The sequence below is a fragment of the Typopeltis vanoorti genome, chromosome 2 (assembly GCF_054136105.1).
Source record: "Typopeltis vanoorti isolate ZY-2024b chromosome 2, IOZ_Tvanoo_1.0, whole genome shotgun sequence".
Taxonomy (NCBI): domain Eukaryota; kingdom Metazoa; phylum Arthropoda; class Arachnida; order Uropygi; family Thelyphonidae; genus Typopeltis; species Typopeltis vanoorti.
Window position 1 is genome coordinate 56,871,213 of NC_143550.1, and position 15,499 is coordinate 56,886,711.

The following is a 15,499-nucleotide window of genomic DNA, read 5'->3' on the forward strand; positions in this document are numbered from 1 at the left end:
TATTTGTTTTGTTACATCTAACATCTGGTCTAATAACAACATAATAATAATAATAAAATACAATAACAATAATAGAAACAACAAAATTAAATAATAATAATAATAAACTGGCAATTCCAGACTACTAATGTTCTATTGATTTACTGACTTCCATAGTTGGTCACCATAAAACATGATGATTACTACTCCATTTTGTTCTATATTAGTACCTGTCTAAAATGATAATCACATCTCTTCACTGTTTAACGCATTTAAATTTTTTGGTCATGAAAAATCATCTTTGTACAATAATTATACCATAACTATTCAGATAAGTTTGCATCAGGTAGCTTCTTACTAATACCATAGACAAGTAAGATAATGCATCGGTAAATTTCCTTGCCATTCAAGAACTTTTATGTTTGTTTTCAGTTTAATGATACACAGAACTGGCAGCAGTCTTGTTAACATCACCAAGAGAAACCACCATTAAAAATTTACTGACTGAAAAGAAGTTTATTCTTAATGATTATCTGCTTGTTTGATTTCTTAAATTTTATTTTCAAAGTGTGAAGAAATATGGTCTAAAGAACTTCTTTACTGATAAGCATTAAATTTGGATATCAGAGAAATGCTAGTTTTTCTTGGTGATGTTAAAAGGGCTTCTGTCAGTTGTCTGTATCATTAGATACAGACAACTTTATCTAATGTATCATTAGGTACATTAGATAAACCACATGACAGTTAAGCATGAGGGGAAATTCTATATTTACCAAAATTAAGGAAATCTATTGATTTCTTTTGACTTTATATGGTTTCTAAAAAAAATTACCTAAAAGTTATCGAGCACATTTCATTATTTAGCAAAACAAGCTATTTTCTTTCTTTCTTTCTTTCTTTTTTTTTTTTTTGTTATTGTAATGTGAAAATGCATAACTGAGTGGTTAGAGTGTCCACTCTCCAGACTGGGGCAACATGTGGTAAAGGTGGTATAAGTTCTCATCACTTCTTTTAGTATCTCCCATAATGCAAAAAAACATCTCCTTGCAGACATGTTTAATGCTATGCATTAAGGAAAGGGCCACTACCCAGACTGGTTTCAACCTTTATCGAGGTGCTGTTTAAGTAAAGACCTCTCTAAAAATTAGGCAGTCCCCCAGACCACTCCCTACAAGTGACCATCCAACTCAGCGGTGGTTCCACTCAGTGACAGGCTCACCTCACCACCAAGAACTCTCAGCAGTGACTGCACAATGGCAGGCTCACCCCACCACCACTAAGCAGAGCCATAATCTCAGCCCACTCAGAGACAGGCAGAAAACCTACCCCAAAGCAGAGCCTCTCACATATCAGGGAAAGCAACCACTTCTGCACAAAAGCATATCAACGGGAGCCAGACCCAGAGGTGGTGATACTAATGTGGAAGTAATGGAGAAGTCATATTTACCTATATGAGTTGCCAAAGGGTGTCACACCCTATTATTAAAATTCTCTGGATTAGAGATAAGTTTATTTATGGAAGTTTTTTCACTTGGCTATGCTACTAATTAGATATTGGGTTTTATCCTTTATTCAAGTATAAGCAAACAAAGTTTGCAGCTGAAGTACTTTCAGGACCCTTAATGCATAGTATTATACATGTCTGCAAGGAGATGTGCTTTGCATTAGGGGAGATACTAAGGCAAATAATGAGAACTTATACCACTTTTACCACGAGTTGCTCCTGAAAGTACTTCAGGTGCAACTAAACTTCAGGTGTTACACTTGGATAAAGGATAAAACCCAATATATACTTAGTAGTATAGCCAAGTGAAAAAAACTTCCATAAACTTATCTCTAATCCAGAGAATTTTAATAATAAGGTGTGACACCCCTTTGGCAACTCGTATAGGTAAATATGACTTCTCCATTTTACACTTGGTTAGACTATGTGTTGTACTACCTTACCCCAGTCCTGAAGATATTTTCAGGCAAAAACTTTGTTTGCTCACCCTTGGATAAAGGATTAAACTAAATTTATTATAGTCTAATCAAGTGTAAAATAAACTTTCAACATCTTTCTCTAAATCCAGAGTAATTTAATAAAAAGGTGGCACATCTTTTGGCAACTCCTATAGAGAAAGAGAATGATCTTGCCATTGCTTCTGCCTGGTATCTCCACTAATAGGCATGACTCCCACTGAAGAGACCTCAATAAAGGTCGAAACTAGTCTGGGTAGTGGCCCTTCCCTTAATGCATAACATTATATATATCTGCAAGGAGATGTGTTTTGCATTATGGGTGATACTGAGATAGGAGTGATGTTAGCTTGGTCCACCTTTGTTACAAGTTGCCCAGTGTTGTACTACCTTACCCCAGTCCTGAAGATATTTTCAGGCACAAACTTTGTTTGCTCACTCCAGGATAAAGGATTAAACTCAATTTATTATTAGAAGAGTTGAGCAATAAGGAAATAATTGCATTTGGGAATTGACAAAGAAATACATAACAGCATCAATGTGTGAATGTATTCCATAGATCAAAAGACTGAATAAGGTAGGAGTAAAATGGATGAATGAGGGGCTTATGCATGAAATCTGGAAGAAGAAGAAAAAGGCACTTTGAAGGCAGTACAAGATGAATAATGATAATAATCAGTTACATTAAAAGTATAAAGAACAAGCCAGGAGAGTGACTCAATTGATATGGATAACAAAAGTGCAGTATAAGCAGCAGTTGGCAAATCAGGCAAAGGAGACGCCCTAGAGAGTTTTTTAGATATGTGGAAAAAAGAAGGAAGAATGATTATGGCAAGATGTTAATGGATGAAAATGGTAGAATGGTGACTGTTGCAGAAGATATTGTTGAGGTATTCAGTGATCAATTTATAAGGTTGTTTCATCCTCATCAGGGTGAAACCATGAGAAACTTAAGTGTAGAGGAAATAGGAGAGGATGGCTTAATTGTTAGTGAGCAGGAGGTATTTGAGGAAATAAATAACCTTGATGTCAATAAGGCAATAGGATTTGATGACATATCACCACGCGTTTTAAGGGAATGTTCCAGGGAATTGCCAGTAGCATTGGCATGCCTGTTTAATAAGAGTCTTACAACAGCACAGGTTTCAAGGGAGTGGAAAGAAGGTAAAATTGTTCCACTGCATAAAGGCGGTGATAAGGCTGTTGCTACAAATTATAGGCTAATCTATATATCTGTAGTTGTGGTGAAGGTACTAGAGTGGTGAGAAGTAGGATACAGAAATGGTTTCATAATAGCAGTATTCTCTGTGGTTATCAGCATGGTTTTGTTAAAGGGGAGACCGCTCCACAAGCATGGTTCTAGGACAGAAGTCTCCAACTATAGACCAGCTATGGTTGTAACTGCAGTTGTGGTCAAGGTGGTGGAAAGATTGATAAGAAAACTAGAATACAGGATTGGGTTGATGGGCATAGCATTCTTTATGATGGTCAGCATGGATTTGTAAAGGATAGGTCTTGTTTTAGCAATTTATTTACATTTTATGATAAGGTAACAGGTGTATTAGATAAGGGAGAATCATATACAGAGATATTCTTGGACTTTGGAAAAGCGTTTGATAGATTACCATGATAAGTTGCTGTACAAGCTGCAAAGGATGGGAATAGATAGTATATTGGTTAGATCGGAGTTCTGTTCTTCGGCCCTTGCTGTTTAACTTGTTTGTAAACAATATATCATGTGGACTGACTGGGGATCTTCAGTTGTTTGCTGATGATACAAAGTTGGGAAGAATTATAAGTAGCACTGCTGATGTTAATTCCCTTCAGGAAGATTTGAATAGACTTTTTTACTTGGACAAAGGAGTGGAATTGTGGTTTTAATATTAATAAGTGCAAGGTGTTGCATTTTGGAGTGCAGAAATATAAGACTGGTTCTGTACTGCAGGAAGTGGACATGGGAGGAAATAAATAACCTGATGGTTGAGTAGACTGAAGTTTAGAGGGCATATTGTTAGTGTTGCAAAGGCTGTATATCATAGTACTGCTATGATAAGAAGTACTCTAACATGTAGGGATAAGGAAGTGGTTGTACCACTGTATAAAGCACTGGCCAGACCACACTTGGACTATTGTTCTCGAATCTGGTCACATGGTTTTCACTGTGGTGTGGAGACATTGAAGAGGGTACAGAGGCAATTGACTAAGATACTGTCAGGACTTTGAAATTGTGGCTGTGGAGAGAGAGGTTGAAGAGATGTGGATTACAGAGTTTTGTAGAAGAGGAAAAGAGGTGATATGATAGAGACATTTAAGTCAGTGAGAGGATTTTATCAGATTAATCTAGAGAGGATTATAAAAAGAGTAGAAAGTGAGATGGGAAGAACCAATTACATACCTTCCCATTGGTGAAGAGGGGTATGACAAGTAGAATTTTTACATGGAGAATTGAATGGAATACATTACCAGAATGTGTTGTTAATGCAAGGAGTGTTAAGGATTTTAAGATACTATATGATAAATATGTTGTCAGTTGAATGAACCACGGTGTCTGCCAACCACATGGAGAGTGTAATAATAATAGTAATAATAATAATAATAATAATATGTTTTACTAACTTATGTACTATAACAAAAATCTTGGACAAGGGAGATGCATATACAGTGGTATACTTAGATTTTGCAAAAGCATTTGAAAGACTGGTACATGACAAGCTGTTAAATAAATTGACATAGTGGGAATGGATAACAGACTTCTGAGTTGGATAAGTGATTGGCTGTATCAGAAAGTTGGTTATGGGGTTGCAGAATCCCAAAAGAGGAAGGTCACTGGTGGTATGCCACAGTGGTCGGTTTTGGAACCATTGGTGTTCAATTTGTATATTAATGATATTGGGAGATGAGTTTAAGTGGTGATATGCAGCTGTTTGCAGATTATGCAAAATTTGGGAGAATAATGTAGAGTCAAGCAGATGTTATGGCCTTACAGGAGGAATAGATTGCATGAATGGGCAAGTAAGGAACTGTCAGTTCTACATACCTTCCCATTGGTAAGCAACAATGAGACACAAATTATACACTTGGTGGGGAAACTTTAATGGAGATACAGGAGAGGATAGATCTGGGAGTGGTGGTGGTGGATAAGAACCTGAAATTCAAGGACCCACATTGCACAAGTTGTAAAGATGTCACATCTGATAATGGCAATGATGTGGACAACCATGACATGCAGAAATAAAGAAATTATGATGCCACTCTATAAGGTCTTGATTAGACCTCATATGGGTTATTGTGCACAGATTTGGTTGTCACGTTTTCTTGGTGGTGATGAGGATATGTTGGAAAGGATTCAGAGAAGATTCACAAAGGTGGTCAATGGTCTTTGGGATATGTAGTATCAGGACAGAGAATATAAATTGCAAATCCTTGTGAATAGGAGGAGTGGAGATATGATTGAGGCATATAAGCTAGTCAGGAGTTGTTATCGGGTTGATATGGAAGGGATTTTTCATAGAACGGGAGAAGGGAATAGAACAAGAGGCCATCCCTGGAAACTGCATAAGGAGAGTGTGAGCAGAGGAATAAAGAGAAGATTCTTTGCATGGAGAGTGGTTGGTGACTGGAATACATTACCTGAGTGTGTTGTGAAAGTAGACACATTGAATCATGCTATCGCACACAAATGCCTCCCATGATAAGCCTCTGACTCCATGGAGGTCAGATAATAATAATAATAATAATGATGATGATTTCTCAACTGTTTGTCATAAAGAGAAAATCTAATCTTGACAACCTCTGTTTGGCCTGAAACCAGCTTGTTCTTCTCCAAGTTTCTCTTCTACAATTTTTCTCAACCTCTTTTCAAACATGCTTGCATAATCTTACCTGGAACACTTAGTTGAAGGTGAAGAAACAAGAAGTGACCTCCATGAAAGTAGTGGGTAAGAGGGTAAAAAGTGAGTTCTTTGCATGGAGAGTGGTAAGACCATTTGCATTTTTACCATCCTGAGAGGGCGGTAAAAATGCAAATGGTGGATGAGTTTAAGGGGGGGGGGGGTATGGTATGATAGGCTTTGTGTTGTGTAGTGTTGTCTTGTGTTGACCTCTGACAATGAGTCTTTTCCCTTCATGGTGGTCAGAAAAAATAACAATAATAATGATCTATTTTATAAAAGTCCTTATGTTCTATAATATCAGCTAATTTTTGCAACCCACAAATCTTTGGACAGTAAGCATTACCCAAACATGACACCATCATGGTCGCCCTTCCACTATTACATCATCTCAAGAAATCTAAGGTATTAAATCTGAGCCAGTAGTCCATATCCACTTATATCAAAACCTTACAAAAAAGTTATATAACAGCAACAAATATTTGGACTTCATAGGCATGTGCAAAGTATTTACATAAGCAGTGTATTAGATACAAAGAAAGAACTGCAAGTTGTCCAGCTGAACCAAGCAGGCTACATAGGAATGTAAAAAGAAGACTGCTAGCTAACTTATTGCATTGGTAAATAGATTCCAGATGTATCAGAAACAAAGCAACTGAGTTTGCCTAGGAGAATATGTGATAGGCATAAGTAAAATAGAGGTTAATGATATCAGAGGATTTGAATCCAATCAGGGTAGAAAGCTAATGTGAATGCAATGTTAATAACAATGTTGTATGTAGCAGTGAGTTTGAAGCTATCTGGTGAGAGATAAAATCTAACAAGATGTGACTCTTCTGAGAATGGTTGATAACATCGATCATGCTGTACTGACCTAGTAACTAGTTAAGTATATGGATGTTCCTGCTCAAAAAATGTTACATAATGAATTACAAAGCATGAAATTATGATCATTTGAGGAAAATTCTGGACTTGATTCCATGGTATCTGTTGCTAGATGCAAAGGATGTTAGCACTGCATGGGAAACATCAAAAATACTTAAAATGGTGCAAGATTGGAATGTGTCCCTAGAGTTCAAAGAATAAATAGGGTTGGTGTGAAATGTATGTGCTATCTTATTAAGCAAGTGATTCTCAAGAAAAAGATGGTTCATCAGTAAATTGCAAGCCCCAGGCCAGAAAAGTTATTACAAGTATTATATGGAAAATTCTGAATAAGATTAGATAATTGCTCTGCAAGCTGAGAATAACCCAAAAGAATTCTGTCATTATGCGGAAAGTAAAAGAAAGAACGAATGAATGTGAAGACATAACTGTGCTGAATGCAGATAGTAGATGCAGAAGAGATTATTCAGCTAATGAGTGCTATATCTACACTGATTAATGTGACTCAGGTGTATAAGGGGAAGGCACGAACTGTTGTATAAACTGAATAAGAATTCAACTACAAGGGCTGGGATTTCAGCATGGATGATAAAGATGTTTTTATCAGAATTGGCAATGCCCTTGACATTATATAACTTGAGTTTCAGCACAGGGACATTTACACAAGGGTGGAAAGAATATATGACAATCACGTTGCACAAGAGTGGTGCATAACAATCAACCATTACACTCTCCTGAATGACAGTGAATATATTTGTAAAGTTTTTGAGAACTTGTATACTGAAATGGATTGAAAAAGAATCTTTACTTTGCAGTGAACAGTAAAGGAAAGGTTTGCTCACATTGCTCACATTTTATAATATAGTTACGGTTGAGTTAGACAAGGTGAATGAAGCCTATTGGCTCTTTATATTTCAGTAATTTAATGGGTGCACCTTTTTGACAACTCATATAGCAAAGTATATAAGTTCTTTTTGCTATACCCTTGGTATTAATTTTGGTCTACCTACTCACTGATGAGACCTCAATAAAGGTCGAAACCGGCCTGGGTAGTGACTCATATCTCCTAGGAGATATGTTTTACATTATGGGAAATACTAAGAATAGTGATCAGAGCTTTACCCACCTTTGCTATGAGTTACCCTAGCTTGTACTACGTGCTTTGGTTTACGCTAGTATTCGCCGATACTTTTATAGTTTACTATATTCAGCATGAAACTCTTTGATTCCAATCTTTGAGTTTCTTATTCGGTTTTGAAACAATGTGGGATTTAATCCAAAAATCCAAAACATCCAAAAATATACTTAAATATAAAGAGCCAATAGGCTTCAATTTAAATAATGTTACATCGCTGAAGTGAAGCCTATTGGCTCTTTATATTTAAGTATATTTTTGGATGTTGCTAAGACTTTTGACTGGATATAGCATGGAAGACCGTAACATAAGTTGGAGGATGTCGGATTGGATTATATACTGTTGGTTTGCATAAGACAATGGCTGACTTACAGGTATCAAAAAGTGGTGTAAGAAGGGTGTGAGTCTACAGTGAATTAAGGTGGCTAGTGGTGTACCCCAGAGATTGGTTCTTGGCCATTGTTATTTAATATGTACTTTGATAATGTTGGAAGGAATTCAATGGGAGATATGACAACTGTTATTGCAAAGATAAGCAGGATAATTAGGAATGTGACCAACTCTTGCAGCACTTTCAGAATGATTTGAACAAGCTGGAATTGTGAGCAAGTGAAAATGGGTAAGAGTTCAGTATTAGTAAATGTAGTTTACTAATATCATATTTGTGAGGGTCATTCTAAAAGAAACTGATCAAGCTAGATATCCTGGAGGCTGACACAGACATTGACTTGTAAGGATATGAATCATTTTGCTTCTTTATAAAGCTTTGATAAAATCTCACCTGGACTATTGTGTGGAGATTTGGTCTCCTGGTTTTCGAGGTAATAATGCAGATATAGTGGTGAGGGTGCAAACTTAGAAATGATATTGAGACTGTGGAAAGTAGATTATGAGGAGAGATTGAGAAATTGTTGACTGCAGTCACTAGCAAATAGAGAAACAGGGATGATATGATAAAGACCTCCAAACTTCTGAAAGGGTTATATCCTATATAACTCTTTCAGAAGTAGATGCATTTTATGGAGGGTTGTGAGAGGAGATGAGAAGCCATCCATAGAAGTAGAGAGTGAATGCAGTTGAGAAAGTGGTGAGAGCGCAGTTTTTCTCATAGAGTAGTGCATGATTGAAATGGCTTACTTTTTTAGATAGTGAGTTCAAGTAATGCGAATTAATTCAAGAAAAGGTAGGACAGTTGATGTGAATGATGTGTAGTCTCCATGGATGTCACTAATAATAATTATTATTATTATTATAATTAATGACAGTTAGGAAAGCAATAATTAGCATTATTGCTTGCTTGATTGGGCCATGTGGTTAGCTTAATTTGCTCTTGTACCAACATGCTGTGGGTTTGAATTTGGCAGTGGACATGGATGTTTTGTGTTGTCATTTGGTGAGAGATGAATTTCATTGCCTGATGTAAGACCACTGCTCTGCTTATTGGAGGCCTGAAGTGGCTTGAAAAATTTCTATGTTTGATCACTAGAGCAGGGATTCTGGGCAATGTAACATAATTATAAATAAATATTGAGAAAAAAGTCCTTAGTCTAGCCACAGCATGAATATGCTTTAGGTTTACAAAAATCATTTATGGGTAGACATCACATGAAAAAAAAAAAAAAGTTACTTGCAGTGCGTTTTTCAGCATCCAAGCAAATCAGAAGAACTCAAAGCATCTAATCCTTTGAGTTCTCTTGTCTACAACATGAACTCCCTGTCTACCTACATCCCCAAATCACTGCACTCATCAATTTTCTACAATGCCAACAGTACAGCAAAATGTTGAGATTTTTAACAGCTTATAATGCATGCCACTAATAAGAAAATAAATAATATGTTTATTTACTTAGTTGCTGATATTTTACTGGAATTTTACCCAGCATCCTCAGAGCACAAACAATTTATTACAGTATACAAACAGCAACAATTAGTTAATAGTGGGAACAATTTAAAATTGTAACATAAAACACAAAGAACTAAAGTCCTAATTGGCATCCTCTGTTGTTGGTTACAGAGAGAGAGAGAGAGAGGTTGACAAGTATAATTTGATCTTAAAATTATTATTATTATTATTATTATTACATGACACCTCCAGGGAGTCCAAGGACTCACCGCAGGAGGGCTATCTACTTTTCTTCGCTATTTTTGGTAAAATGATACAGTCAGTTGATACAATTGATACTGGTTGAGGCTTAGGAATGTTTTAAATCCAGAAAAAAAAAAGTCTCTCTGACTGGTAATTACTTCTATGTAGCTAATCCTGTGTGAAGGGGGTGTTCAAAGCATGGTCTGCTATGCCTGACTTGCTATAATAATGATGCTGAGTGTATTTAGAGTCGTGAGAGCGAGAACGGTCAATGAGTTTAAGGAGTGGTATGATAGACTTTGTGTTTCCTAGGAGGGACCTCCCGCGAGGAGTCTTGATAAACTTTGTGTTTCCTAGGAAGGACCTCCCACAATGAGTCTTTTGACTCCATGGAGGTCTGAATAATAATAATAATAATTTCTTATGTTCTTTGAGGTGAATATCAACAGATCTTCCTATCTGTCTGTAGCAAACCAGGTCATAAGTACAGGGCACTTTGTTCATATACTTTTGGATTGGATAAAGGAGAGAGAGAGAGAATCCTTAGATGAACAGATGAGGGTTGCCAGCTTGATATATGGTTTAAATGTGGTGTGGAGCTGATATTTATTAAGCATGCTGGATATATTTTCAGATGTGCCCTGAATTCAAAGGATAACATTTAGTATTTTCTCTATTTTCTGGGGATTATAGCTATTAGCTAAAAAAGTTTGGCAAAGGTAGGTGAGTTCAGTGTTAAGAGAAGTTATCATTACTCTGGATTTGTATGTATTAGTTTTTAGCATGTCATACTGTTGTACTGGATGATGATTGTACAAACATCTTTCAGTATGACTCTTTCTTTCAATGTTACACAGTGATCAGCATTCATATTTACAAATTTAGGGGCACAAAATGCACGTGTTGAAATGATTATTTTACTTATTATTAATAAAATAACAATTGACGTTACGACCCCTGTATTGAGGTCATCATCAGAAAGATACATGTGTATATGAACACAAGCTACGTGCTCTTGCACTCTACAAAGGTAAATTGAATCTATGCTGTTAATTGAACTTTTACTTAGCCTGACCTCTAGTGGTAAAAAAAAACCTACAATAAATCCTGCTGAAGTCCTCTCTTACTAAGATTTTCTTCTGGATTTGTACAGTTCAGGTTGCTATACTAAGATTTTCTTCTTCTAGACTCGTACAATTCAGGTTGTTATTGAATGTTAAAAAAAAAAAAAAAAAACACTTCACCAAATCTTCTTGTATTGAGATTTTTCTTTGGCTTGTTCTGGTTGCTATAATGGTTGCAAATGGGTCCTCCACATTCTTGGAATGGTAAGACCATAATTTTTGTTTAGGTTAGGATTGTGTTTGAGCATTTCACATGCTTCTTTAAATTTCCTCTCGAACTAGGTTTTGGTGCAGTGTAGTGACTTGGTACTTTTCTGATCGATTCTGTGGTATGTCTGGAGTGCATGGTCTGAAAGGTCAGTTTTTCCGGCGTTTAAAGATCAATTAACAGCGTAGTAAAAGATCATTTAACAGCATAGGTTCAATTTACCTTTGTAGAGTGCAAGAGCATGTAGCTTGTTTTCATATACACATGTATCTTTCTGATGATGACTGCAATACAGGAGTCGAAACGTCAATTGTTATTTTATTAATAATAAGTAAAATAATCATTTCAATAAGTGTGTTTTGTGTCTCTAAATTTCTTAAATATGAATATTTCAGTATGTGTAATCTTTCTGTAATAAAGAGAAAAAGATAATAAACCATTTGGAGGATGCGTGATTAGTGTTTCTAGGAAAGGCAGACAGTTATTTGATTCCTATTCATTGTGAAGTGGATTTTTGGATGCTGGCTATTTAAATGCACTAAAATTGTACCTAATGTGGCCAAACAGCAAACACATCATCTACATAGGGTAGCCAAACCACTGGTTTGAGTGTGGCTATGTTGAGTGCTTGATTCTCTAAATGTTTAGTAGAAATTAGCTAAGCATGGAAAGGGATGAATCCACAGCAGTTCCAAATAGATGTTTAATATTTTTCCTTTGCATGTGAAATGACTTGGGGGTGCAGGGGGGGGGACAGAATGGTTGTTTATCAAGTCACAGTTAATGGTACATAGTAAACAGTGAAATAATATCAGAGCTAATCATAATGTTTGAACTTTTTAGAGCTTGGTTATTAAATATACTTTTTAAGTGAACAGAATTTTTTACGAATGAGGAAGAAATACCTTTAATGAGTTGCTAGTGATTTTGTAAGTGTTTACCAAGTTTGTATATAGGTCTGCTTATACTACCAACAACTGGGCATGGGGTGTATCTTGTTTGGGTACATTTTTGGTGTTCTGTATATTCTGGGTGGCTTTACAGAAAACACTTGAGATTGTTAACAGTTTCTTTGGGCTAAGAGGTGACTTTTTTCAGTAATTTACAAACTTTATTCTTTTGTGCATTAGTAGGATCACTATCTGTGATTTTGGAAGTAGAATGATCTTGAAGAAGTGCATTCTTATCATTTTCTGTTTGATTCATTACCACAGTGGTGTTACCTTTGTTTACTTTGATTATAACAGTTTCTAGTTATTGTATAACTCTTTTAAGGCTGTGATTTCTTTTTTGTGGAATATTGCTTTTGGGAGTTTTGATTTAGTTAGGATGCTATAGCTATTGGCTATAATTGGAGGTAGGGCATATATTCCTCATTCAATGGACATCGTTCGGCATTCACCACAACGTCAGGCAAAGCACTCCACTCACTAACCATTCTCCATGCAGAGAATATGCTCCTTCTCACACTCTCCTCATACAGTTTCCAGATATGTCCCTTTGCTCTGTCCCCATAACTTGCCTAAGTTATGACCTCGACTTAATGCATTGAGAGCTTCCTTCCATTAGGGCTACTGATGTTAAGTTTATGGTGATGCAATCCTGATGTAATTGCAGTCATCCTATATGTTAGAGATAGACAATCAAAATGTACTGCCAACACATAAACCTTTCTACACATCTGAGTATGGTACAATGCACAATTATATATTTGGTTTAGTCCTTTATCCAAGTGTAAGCAAACAAAGTTTGCACCTGAAGTATTTTCAGGACTGGGACAACTCGTGGCAAAGGTGGTATAAGTTCTCATCACTTGCGTTAGTATCCCATAATGCAAAGCACATCTCCTTGTGGACATGTATAATGCTATGCATTAAGGGAAGGGTCATTACCCAGACCGGTTTCGACCTTTATTGAGGTCTCATCAGTGGGAACCAGACCCAAAAATAGTGATACTAAGGTGGAAGTAATGGATAAGTCATATTTCCATATGCCAGTTGCCAAAAGGTGTCACACCTTATTATTAAAATTCTCTGGATTAGAGATAAGTTGATGAAATATGACTTCTCCATTACTTCCACCTTAGTATCACCACCTCTGGGTGTGGCTCCCACTGATGAGACCTTAATAAAGGTCGAAACCGGTCTGGGTAGTGATCCTTCCCTTAATGCACAGCATTATACATGTCTGCAAGGAGATGTGCTTTGCATTTTGGGATACTAGGGCAGGTGATGAGAACTTATACCACCTTTGCCATGAGTTGCCCCAGTCCTGAAAATACTTCAGGCACGAACTTTGTTTGCTTATACTTGGATAAAGGATTTAACAAAATATATAATTATATATTTAATTATAGATTTAACAAAATATATAACAAAATATAGCCAAGTGAAAAAACTTTCATGGTACAATACACACTTTGCATTCTTTTCATATATTTGAATGCTTATAATTATATTTGCTAGCCCTGCTGCTTGACAGCTTTTTTTGTCAAGTGATTCTTTATATGGGTACTGAATATGGGTATAAAAGAAATTATGCTGTTGAATTTTTTTTTATTTACATGTGTAAAAAATTCCATGTTTATTAGTTTTCTACGTTATCCATGGCCTGCAGTTTTCTCTTCTTCAGTAGTTCAAGTTTATGTAAAGGTTATCACATTTATAGAAGTTAAATGACAGTGTGGTCATCACATTCACTGTTTACCAATACAACAAAGTTAAGATATGTATTATTGATTTTTAAATGAAATATGTATATACATTTCATTTCAGGGTCAGTTATTGTCAACTGTTGTATTATGATAGCCATCATGATTTTTTTAATGATACATATAAATATTACAATATTTATTATTATTATGATATGTTATATATGTAATATATATATATCTCCCAATTATTTCCACATACATATATAAAATGTTTAATGTTGAAAATGTTATTTATAACTTATTTATAAGTTATAAATAACATTCAATGCTTAAGCTTGTCTATTAGATCTTTATACCTCTGAAAGCTGCGCAACCAATTCTTTTTTTAAAACTTTTATATGTTTCTTTTTCAATATGAGACTTACTTTAATCCAACTCAAAACTGAATGATGATCACTTCCTACATCGAATCCCCTTGTATAAGCATCCTGAATCAATGTCATGATATCACTACCAGTAGTGCTGGAGGGAATTTCAGTAACATGTAACTGAAACAGAACTAATGTCCTTACATGACACCCTCTGTCGGCTGGATAACTATAAAGTTAATTTGGAGAAGTCAGGATATTAGGTCTCAGAATGATTGTCTTCCAGATCTTTGGAAAATTAATTCATTCATACTTGTTGAGGTTGTTAGAGTACTTCATAACTGAGTCTAAAAATAGTCTTTCAGATTTAGAACAACTCATATGTAATATTCATTTCTTCCTCCATGTAATCCTATGTGAAGGAATATTCAGAGCATAGTCTGCCAATCCCAACTTGCCATATAGATGATCGTAGATATAATTCACAAGCATAATACTCCCTTCATCCAATAATAGATAGCATAGAGAGCCCCACAAGCCAAACACATTTATCCTAATCATTAACCCCCTTCCTCATCTATTAACAGTTCTCTGCACTATAGTACATTTAATAAAAAATCTAACCGTGAGAGTTTCACTATTCACTAATGTACCTTTGACAGAGACCCTTGACCTCATTAAGCCCCCCCTTCTGACATAATTGAATTATGGAAAGGAAAAATATACAAACAGCAGGATCAGACTGCAATAGGTTTCCATCTTCCCCTTTCCCCCAGCTAACTTTTTAATGGAACATTTTGAAAACCAAACACTCAACACAGCCACACTTAAACCAATAATTTGGCTGTGCTATGTTGATGATGTGTTTGCTATTTGGCCTCATGGTCCAGACACATTGGATAAATTTTTGGTGCATCCTAACAGCCAACATCCTAAAATAAACTTCACCATAAAAAAAAGTAACAATAGTCTCCTCTTTGTAGATACACTAGTGACACAATTTCCTAATGGCTCAATATCCTTTTCCATTTACAGAAAACTCACTCATACAGGAAGGCATTTATATAAGCAATCATATCACCACCCTTCCCAGCAGTATGGCATCCTCAAAACTTACCAGGGATATTTGTTCAGATCACATAGTCCTTGAAACTGAGCTCAAGAACCTTCACAACACCTTTTTAGCCAAAGGCTACAGCCCATATAAAATAC

The 15,499-nt window shown here is 35.8% G+C and overlaps 1 protein-coding gene across 4 annotated transcripts in view; it reads left to right on the top strand.

The window, feature by feature from the left end:
• Window positions 1-15,499, top strand: part of LOC150109059 (uncharacterized) — a 278,607-nt gene that overhangs the window by 157,395 nt on the left and 105,713 nt on the right. The window lies entirely within an intron of this gene.